Below are 10084 nucleotides of genomic sequence, written 5' to 3'. Positions count from 1 at the left end.
GCAGCTGGCAAATTTGCCCTTCAGGGCAGATGAGAAACACATTGATGAAAGCTTGGTGAATGGATCGGGGGTCGGGAATGAAAGGAGAATGGTAAAGAGACTACTGCAACAGGTCAGATGAATAATAACGAAATCCCAATTTAAGACAGTAATAATAGAGTAGATAGAACAAAATCAAGAGATATTTAGGTGACAAAATTGGACACACTTGGGGACATGGAATGTGAAACAGCTGATTCCCAGATTTTTGGCCTGAACTACTAGGATGAGAATGGTGCCACCAAACGAAGGCTTGCTTTGGGAAATGCAGAGCCTGAAGCATCTGTGGCACATCCAAGGGACATTGCTAATAGAGAAATTCATGCTGATGACTTAGGGGAAATTTTAGTGCTCATTTTCAAGTTACATACATCAAAGGATAGTGTTATTATTAACTAAAATATGTAATACAGTTGAGAGATGTGCAACAGTTTATTATGAAAATTATAACCTGCAGTTTTGTTTGTTGAGCTTGATTAGCTAGTGGAATAAACATGTGGAGATGTTCATAAAGAATTTAGAAGTATGGTATCATGCAGTCTTTCAAAGAATTAGATGTTTTCATATGCATTGATTAGGAAAGATAGTCATGATTTTCTCTAAAGGAAAAATATAAGCTGTAGAACAGTATTTAGTATGATCCAACTTTTGTATCAAATATACATGGAAACATATGTATGAATACATGATATACATATATGTAAATATAAATATATAAATGTATGTGTGTATACATATGGGAGGAAGGAAAGATAGCTAATTTTTTACTGGATAGTTTACTGTACTCTTTGTATTGTTACAACAGACATTCATTACATTGGAGTTTTTAAGTTCATTTTAGCATTTGAAAAAAAAAAAAAAGCTGTGCAAGAAAATAAGATTATCAAGTGAGAGAGGAAAGAAAAGGGCCAAAGACACTCAGCACAAATCTAAGAGTTGGAGTGGAAATACAGGACTGAAAGGTATTTGTGAGTTAACAACAGTCAGATGGTGTTGAATACTTTAAAAAGACTGATAAAATGATGACCTGAAAGTGGGTGATGAGACGGGAAGATGGGCAAGATGTGATTAAGCAGTTTGTTGAGAGCAGGGCCAGATTGCATTTGCTAAAGCACGAGATTAAAATGAGGGCATAGAAGCAGCAGTGCAGTTAGTTACCAAGGAAAATGTCTGAGGCAAAGGGAAACAGAGCACACTTGTAATCTAAGCCTGGAGAGCCGGTGTTCTGATAAGGGTTGAAAATACAGAAGGAAAAGGGTGTAACTGTGCTGCTTCATCAGGTATATTTAAATTGCTTTTAAAAAGGAATCAAGACTGTATGCACATTTATATTTGATTTCAAAGACAAATGTGCTTTTGCTTACACTTACATTTGATTACAAAGAATTACATTTGGGGGCTCTTACAACCAATTTTTAATTCCCAACTTTGCCATTTTCAGACAAAAACAGGAACCGGAAAGAAGTGGCTGGGCAGGCTGTCTGTGGTGTGACGCACGCTGCTGGCCCAGACAGCTGTAGTCGATGTTGTCTTGGTTCTCATGAAATGAAGTCTTCTAACGTTGGATCAAACAACCTTGATTGTTCAAAGTGGCAGCAAGTGTTAGAATAAACCACAACTAAATCCGTTGGCAGTAACGTGACTCCACCCAAAGGTGGGTTCTAACATACTATAAGTGAACACTACAGTTGCATGTATTGCATACCTCTTTGGTACAGAAGTTAGACTATTTTTGTGTAAGTTGTTTACACACACATGAGAAAAAAATGTGTCATTTGAACATATATCTGGTTATGCACTTAGGGATAATGCAAGGCAAATTTTAGTTGTTAAAGTTTCCTTCCTCATCATCCATCAGAAACATCAACAGCAGCATGTGGAGAAAATGCATGTTAGTATTAAGTTTTAATTGTTGACATTAGCCTAAAAAGGGGCAAAACTATAGGATATCCTTCCTAGGAGAGATAGCAGAGCAGGAAAGCAGAAAATACGCTGTAATCTATACATAATTTTAGATTATCTGTGAAACTACATTTAGATTGTCATTATACATAATGCTAGTAGAAGGTTGACTATATTTAACACAAAGTCACCCTATGAAAATACCTTCCCAAACTAAATCAACCTTACTTTGCCACCCACCTTGAATTTCAAGACTAGAAATTACAAGCTGTTGCCATCGACTTTTTGGGATTCATGGAATCCCAAACTATAAGAAAATGTATCCCAAAAATAAACTGGCTCAATTTCAGAATGAGCATCTTTTACGGCAGTCTCACGTTTGGTTGGAGTTTAGAGTATCTAACTGTATGAGGAAATAAGGTTGGAAAAGATAGGAAAGGGCGGGTTATGGAGAGCCTTGGATGAAGCATTTAACATTCTTGGTTTGTCAGGCACTTGATGTCACCTTTATGACTGCATTTCCCTTTGCTTTGTTACTATTAGGCCTGTGTTCAATTGACATATTTATTACCCTGTAATTATTACTCATGGAACTATCTCTCCTTCCCAGATTATAAACAATTGGAAGAGCAGGGAAACTTCTTTATTCTAAAATATTTTATTCTAAAGCCTAGCATAGTGATTGGTGATCAGAAAGAGCTGAACAAAGGCCAAAAGAAAGAAATGAAAGGAAGAATGCATGCATGTGTGGACACATATGGTATGTGTATACCAGGCTATGAAAAGTGGCATTAAAACAAAGAGATGCTTTTAGACAAAATTGTCAGGATTGTACTCTGGACTCTCTCCCATGAATCTTTTTTATTTTTCTTCATGAAATTAGGTTGACATTTATTATGGCACTGCCTTATATATCTCTCCCTACCTTTAGGCCTGACCCCTAAAGCAATGTGGACCATGAGAACCAATACTGAAGCATAGTACAGGGGTCAAAGGTGGCTCAGGGTGTAGTCATTTGAGATCAAATGGCAAGAAGAAAAGGGCAGAAACTCTGCAAGGAGGAATACTAAGGCTCACAAGTGAATGGCCCAAATTCACTGTGAGGTGTTTGAGGCAAGTTCTGGGCTAGAAACGGGAGCAGAAGGCAGAGTTTGTATTCTAGGTCAATACAATGAGGTAATAATAATTGGAGAACACAAGGGAGAATATGTTTTAGAATTTGTGACTGATGAGGGCTGCTTTCAAGAAGTTGCTCCATTTTGAGTGCCCCTTGGGTAAAAGGCAGGACCCAGTCAGGGTACAGAGGCACTCCCTCAGCTTGGTTTCTGCAGTCTTCTACAGTCTCATCTTTGTCTAAATGTTCTATTCAATGATGCATGCTTCATTCATTTATTAAAGAAACATGTTTCATTGCCTATGGTGAACCAGGCACTAAACGAATGTGGTAAGGGGAGAAAACACAAGTGTGAATGAGTCAAGTCCTGGCACTCAAGGAGCTCCCAGTCCAAAAGGAAAAACAGACATATAAATAAATAAAGAGTATGGAAGTGATCTGGGGAAGTGTGTCCAGGTGCTACGGGAGTTCAGAGGAAATGCCTGAGTCTACTGGGGAAGGTGGTGGTTGATATGGGAAGGTCTTAAGGGAAAATTCGATAAAACTGAGACTGGAAGGTTGGAGTAGAAGTATAGCAAGCAAATAAGAAGGACAGGAGGGATTGAAGCAGGAAGAAAGATTAACTAAAAAGTGGCACATTAAAATCTAAGTTACATGAAAATGCAGGATATGTTCAGAATTTAGGTAGTCCAGGTAAAATGGGAAAAAGTCATGGGATATATGGCTGACATTGTAACTAATGGCCTAAACTTGATATCCCGTGCTGAGGCAGTTCAGGATAAGTGAGGATAGAAGTCCATATGGGCCTGTGCCCTTATGTGAAGCCCAGCGGGCACCTTCCTCAGTGGGTCCTTTTCACTTGCACCTTCATGCATCAGCACCTACCTCTTTTGCAGGATAAGTGACCATACAGCATATGAGCAGATCACCAGATGACTACAAGTTTCTGGTACCCAGCATGGCCCAGGAAAGAGAACAGAAGCCCCATATTCCTGATGTAGCTTCCCCAGTCTCCAGCCAATCAGCACCAACAGCCCAAGAAGCTATTAGCTACAAATTCTTGCCTGGAGGTTGAAGGGCAGGGACTTCTCCAGAATCCCACATATGCAGCTAGTTTCAAGTTTTAGCTTATATTGATAGTAATCTTTTCCTCATTTTGATAGTAAAAAAGACAACCCTAGGTGGCGATTTGCTAATGTTACATGTGATGCCTGTTAAAGCATGTAGATACTGAGCACATGTGCCAGCTGCAGGTCTTCCTTTACATACCTGACCTCACCCATATTTTATGAGTATGTATGTACTTCTCCCATAAGAGAAATCCTCCTAACGCACTAACTGCTATCTCTTCCTTGGAGCAGCCCATTCTGCCTCTCAAAGTGCTTTGCAATAAACTTCTTTGCTTTGCAATAAACTTCTTTGGTTACTCTTACTTTAGACTCATTCCGAAATTATTTTGTGAAGCAAAAACAAGAACCTGAACTGGCTTACTGGCAACAATGGGATCTACTAAAATTAAGCTAAACTGCAAGATAAGTTGGGTGGTGAAAAATACAGACACCATGAATTTGAACCAAGATGCTGGCAAAAGGGAAGGGATGAAGGCACACATTCAGAAAGCAAGATGGAGGAAGAATTAACAGAATGTAGTGGTATGACCGCATGTGTAGGGTGAAATATAGAATGGTCATCTATGAATCCTGAGTTTCTGGATTGTGTGACCAGATTGGATAGTGGTACATTTATCAATATTGGGAAAACAGGAGAAGTAGCAGGTGTGGAAGAGATGAGTTCAGTTTTATACATGTTGAGTTTGAGCTCAAACTCAGAATGCCCCAAATTAAATGCATGCACGTGGGAAACCATGTGAAGAGGCTAGTTAGGTAACTGAAAATACAGCTGGATCATGACCTGAATGCAACACTCCTCTCTAGTTCTACAAAGAGTGTGGATGGCAGTCTTACCTTTTGATTTCGACAAGGCTGTCTCACACATGGCTTATTCACAAAGGTTCATCATATATTAATATTTCACTCTTCAATGACAATACTCACTTTTATTTCTTGTTTAATGCCTAATTCAAAGTAAGGGTTTTGACTAAAGTAAGAGTAAAGTCCCTTGTAATGTTGTGAGCTGTATGCTTGGGTAAAACCCATGCCATTAACAAAATTCAAAATTATTTGTAAAAGATCAAAACATATGTTTCTGCTTTTCCCTATGTAAAAGACCCTTCACCAGTTTATTTTTGGGGAATTAACTGTGTAGTCCTAAAGTGAGAATTAAGACTTGGGCAGCCCAGCACATGAGTGAGGTAAGTCAGATGATTCTCATGGCATTTCGTATGTATGAGTGATGCCAGCACTGGAGGACTCGCAGCAGTGGTGGTGGCACCTGAGCAGGCCACCCAGCGAGGAGGCAGTAACTCCAGTGCCACTTCATGCTTTTTGGCTCTGGTAACCTTTTGGTTCCTGCCTATTTCCAAGCCATTCATGCTCCAGTCTCCTCTAAGTTCTGTGACCCTGAAACCTTCTCAAGTAATTCCCTTTACTTCAATTAACCAATTAGTTTCTGCCATGCTTGATAAGAAACCTAGATGAACATCAGAATAAAGTCATTCAATCAATAAGAAAATACTGTTTATTTCCTAAGTAAATCTACAGTTGAAATAAAGTAATAATTGCTGCTAAACCCATGGAATGTAGCCCAGAATCAGAATAAGATCTCAACAGTGAGTTTTTTAAAAAAGATAATTTTATTAGCTTATCTTTAATTCACAGCAAGACACATTGCTTCCTGTCTGGTTTATACTCTTTACAGTGAATCAGGCATAGGTAGGATGTTTCTAGTAAAACATGTTAAGCTGATTGACGAGTAATTTTAGTAGTGTTTTTTAAATTTTGTTTTAAATTATAAAAGATTTATTTTTCTTCAGGTGAGTATCTGAATAGGAAAGGGATAACACTCATAAATTCAGTGAACATTTATTGAGTGGTTATTGCATCAGAAATAATGTGCTAGATGTTGAAAAGGTGTTCTCATTCATCATTTTACATTTTAAAGTGTTTAGCATATCGATGCCTGTATATTACATTTCTGTCTTCATGGAACTTATGTTTTAGTGGGGAAGATGGGAAAAAAGATAAAAATAATAATAGTAAGTTGTAGTCCACACTATGAAGGACACAGGCTGAGATAGCAACTAACAGTGGGACCTATCCTGGATATAGTGGTCAGGAAAGGCCTCCCCAGGTACAGGACTAATATGCTGAGACTTGGAGGATGAGAAGAGGCTGCTGTACAAAGAATGTGAAGAAGCTGATTCTGGTTTCACTGATTACAGGTTGTGAGACCTTGGACAACTTATGTAACCTCCCTGTGCCTTTGTTTCCTCATCTGTGAAATGTGGAGAGCAGTATTACCTATTTCATACAACTGTTCTAAAGATAAAATGTGTTAATGTTTGTAGGGTACTTCCAACAGTACATGGCACATAGCATGAGCAAAACAAATACGAGTTATTATTATAATATTATTTTTATTATTCACAAAAAGGGACCAGCGTGTGCAAAAGCCTGAAGCAGGAAAGGTCTTTGGTGTGTTAATTAAACTGAAATAAGATTAACACAGCTGGAGCAGAAGAGCAAAGAGGCAGTGGCACAGAGGAGGCGAGAAACATAGGATCAGATCATGCCCGGCCTTGTGGTTCAGAGTAAAGAGCTGAGACTTTTTAACTAAGTTAAATGGGAACCCATTAAAGAATTTCAGCAGGAGAGGAATGTTATTGAACTTATGTCTTAAGATGATCACTTCATGTGCTGTGGGGAAATTGAGGGAGCAGGACCAGAAATGGAGTGACCAGTTAGAATACTTAGAATGGTGTTATATAGTAGTGAGGATGAAAGATGATGGAGGCCTGAACTAAGTTGGGAACAAAGAATAAAAGAGAGTGGTTTCAAGATATATTTTGGAGATAAGGCTGGCAGTATCTGTGAATTAATTGCGTTTGGGGAAAAGAGGAAGATCAAGGCAGAGCATCCATGTACAATTGTGCAGGATGTTCACTGCATAAGAGCACTTAACTGAGAAAGGCAAATAGGAGCTGAAATCCAACTCACACTTGGTTCTCCAAGTCATATCCCCTGGCATGGGGCTACCCCCAATTACAAGGAGGACCTTTTTCTAATTTGTACAAAGGCAGTACATAGGCTAGAAGCAGTATGAACCTTTAATCCTGGCTTGGGTAACTGGGTAAATGGTGTTGCCACTAACAGAAATTGAGACGTTGGGATGAAGGGGAGAGAGGTTTGTGATGAAAAAAAAAAAAAAAAAAAAAAAACACAAATGATTGGGTCCTTGTTAAGTTTTGAGACGACTCTGAGATACCTAAGTTCAGATTTAAGATTGGCAGTTGTTTGCTTAATACTGACCTTCTAGTCACCGGTCTTGCTATTTCTAATAATTTATCTGTAGATGCTTTTGAATTTTCATTCAACACAATCATATTCACCAATAATGACAATTTTATTTATTCCTTTCCAATCTGTGTATTTTTTTCACCCTATTGCACTTGCTGAGGCCTCTAGAACAAGGCTGAACATAAGTGTGATAGCCATTATCCTTGCCTTCCTCTAGATATTGATAAAGCTTTTGGCATATCTCCATTAGGTATTATATTTGCTAATTGTTTCTCTGTAGAGACCCTTATCCGATTAATTAAGTTCCTTTATATTCCTAGTTACAATTTTTCTGTTTATCAAAAAAATGATGTTATATTTTATCAAATGCTTTTCCTGCAACATTGAGATAATAACATGTTTCACTCATAATTTTCTCTTCTCATAGTATCCTTCAATTTTGGTGACAAGGTTACGCTGGTCTTCTGAAACAGAAAGAAAGTTGCTTACTTTCAATTTTATGGAAGAGCTTGTGTTACAGCAGATCCTAATCTATCAGAATAAATTCTAATCGAAGAGTCATCTTTTCTTCAAATTTTTGATACGATTCACTGATAAAGTTATCTGGACCTGGACTTTTCTTTGTGGAAAGGATTTTGAACATGAATTCACTTTCTGTAATAGTTATTAGAATGGTTACTGTTCATGCTTTTGTCTTTTTCTTTGCCTTAGTATATTATGTTTTCCTAGGAACTGGTCCATTTGAAATTTCATCTAAGTTTTCCAATTTATTGACAAAGTTGTTTATGATAATATAATGAAAGTATTCTCTTATTAGCTCTTTCAAGTCTGCTTCTGTTATTTGTATTTTTTCTCTTTTTTTTTCCTTGGTCAATCTAGTCAGTGAGTTAACAATTTGGCCAATTACTACAAAGAACTGACTTTGGCAAGTAACTGCAAATGGCATGGAGCTTGTTTCTGGATTGATAAAAATATTCTGAAACTAAATAGTTATGATGGTTGTATAACTCTGTGAATATACTAAAAACCACTGAATTATACATGTTAAAAGGATGAATTTTATGTATGTGACTAAAACTGTTACTTAAATTTGTATCTATCAACGATGTAACACTGTAACCTACATAGGTAGCCGTAAAGTTTATAATATTTTCCTACATCAAGTCTTCTAGTAACATTGCTTGCCTTTACTTTTGTACATCATAATGTTCTTTATATCACACAGTTCAAACAAATTAACCACATCAATAATATTGCTAAGCAGGCTAGAATAATTAATATGTGACTTATTTAAAAGCTTTAAATTTTGAATAATAATTGTTAGTAGTCTCCAGAGAATACTGCTACATGTTCTATCCATAGAGAGCACACTGATCTAAGGAAAGTAGGTCACAGAACACAATTTGATTCAAACTTGGCACTAGATAACCAAATGTTTCTTTCTTCACATAATCATGATGTCCTAATCAGTCTGTGGTTTTGACCTTTGAGTCAGTGGGTAGTCTATTATTACTTAGTGGCTGCTAAATCCAGAGTCAACATTTTGGAAGCTAAAGAATGCCCATCTTCTTTCAAAATCTTTTGGCTTACTAAAAGCTGAGCCCAGCTAAAAGCTTTTGCCAACATTTAGTTACTTCATGCATATGAACTAAACAACAAGCAGGATACAATTAGCGGAGAATGAAAAAAATAGAATATATTTATTTTCTAACATATTAAACATTAAAATACATTAAATGTACTAAACATATTTAAAGATAAATTATACTATGAAGCATGTTACAGTCTTTAGAAAGTATAGACCAGATTTTCCTGTTTCTCAAAGCATGCTATTCTTTCATTTTTTCCTATAGATACTAAACCAAAAATTTTAACTCAAATTAGAAAATAGCAAATTAAAAAAATTCAAGTGACAGAATGTGTTCTATTTACGGACTATCAATAAGACATGTTCCTTAAAAATTAGCTATGATTTTAATCTAATAACTTTTGAAAAGCGTGTTCTTTGCTTGTAAAAATAATGTTAGGCATAGTTTTCTCTATATAGAGAGCAATTATTTTTTTATATTAGCAATATATAAAGTGTCCAGATTAATAGATTATCAGTTTTTCTAGGATTTTCTCACCTTTCTATCACAAAGTTTCTTTCACAACAAATTCTAGAAATAAAACAAATACTAGAAACAAACAAAAAAACCTCTAGAAATATACCAAGAGACACGCTAGAGGAACATATAAGAACCTTTGTTAAGGCCGGGCACTGTGGCTCATGCCGGTAACCCCAGCATTTTGGGAGGTCAAGGCAGGTAGATCACCTGAGGTGTTGAGCTGAGACCAGCCTGGCCAACATGGTGAAACCCCATCTCTACTAAAAATTCAAAAAATAAATTAGCCAGTGTGGTGGCACTCGCCTGTAATCCTAGCTACTCGGGAGGCTGAGGCACGAGAATTGTTTGAATCCAGGAAGCGCAGGTTGCAGTGGACCAAGATCGTGCCACTGCTCTCCAGCCTGGGTGACAGAGTGAGACTCTGTCAACAACAACAACAACAACAACAAACAACAACAACAAACACCATTGTTAAAAAAGGTGATTTGAAGTCTTGAGAATTCATT

General features: G+C 37.1%; 1 long non-coding RNA gene across 1 annotated transcript; it reads right to left on the bottom strand.

The window, feature by feature from the left end:
* Positions 1 to 7557: 7557 nt before the first annotated feature.
* LOC119473977 lies at positions 7558 to 9826 on the bottom strand. The gene is made up of 2 exons (XR_005203258.1): positions 9597 to 9826; positions 7558 to 7934 (listed from the first exon to the last, which is right to left on the bottom strand). It is a non-coding gene; the product is annotated as an uncharacterized LOC119473977 (long non-coding RNA).
* Between the last annotated feature and the right edge of the window lie 258 nt (positions 9827 to 10084).

This window comes from Cebus imitator, unplaced genomic scaffold (assembly GCF_001604975.1).
Source record: "Cebus imitator isolate Cc_AM_T3 unplaced genomic scaffold, Cebus_imitator-1.0 Scaffold199, whole genome shotgun sequence".
NCBI lineage: Eukaryota > Metazoa > Chordata > Mammalia > Primates > Cebidae > Cebus > Cebus imitator.
Note: the sequence above shows the minus strand (reverse complement) of the source record. Positions and strands in the feature narration are given on the sequence as shown.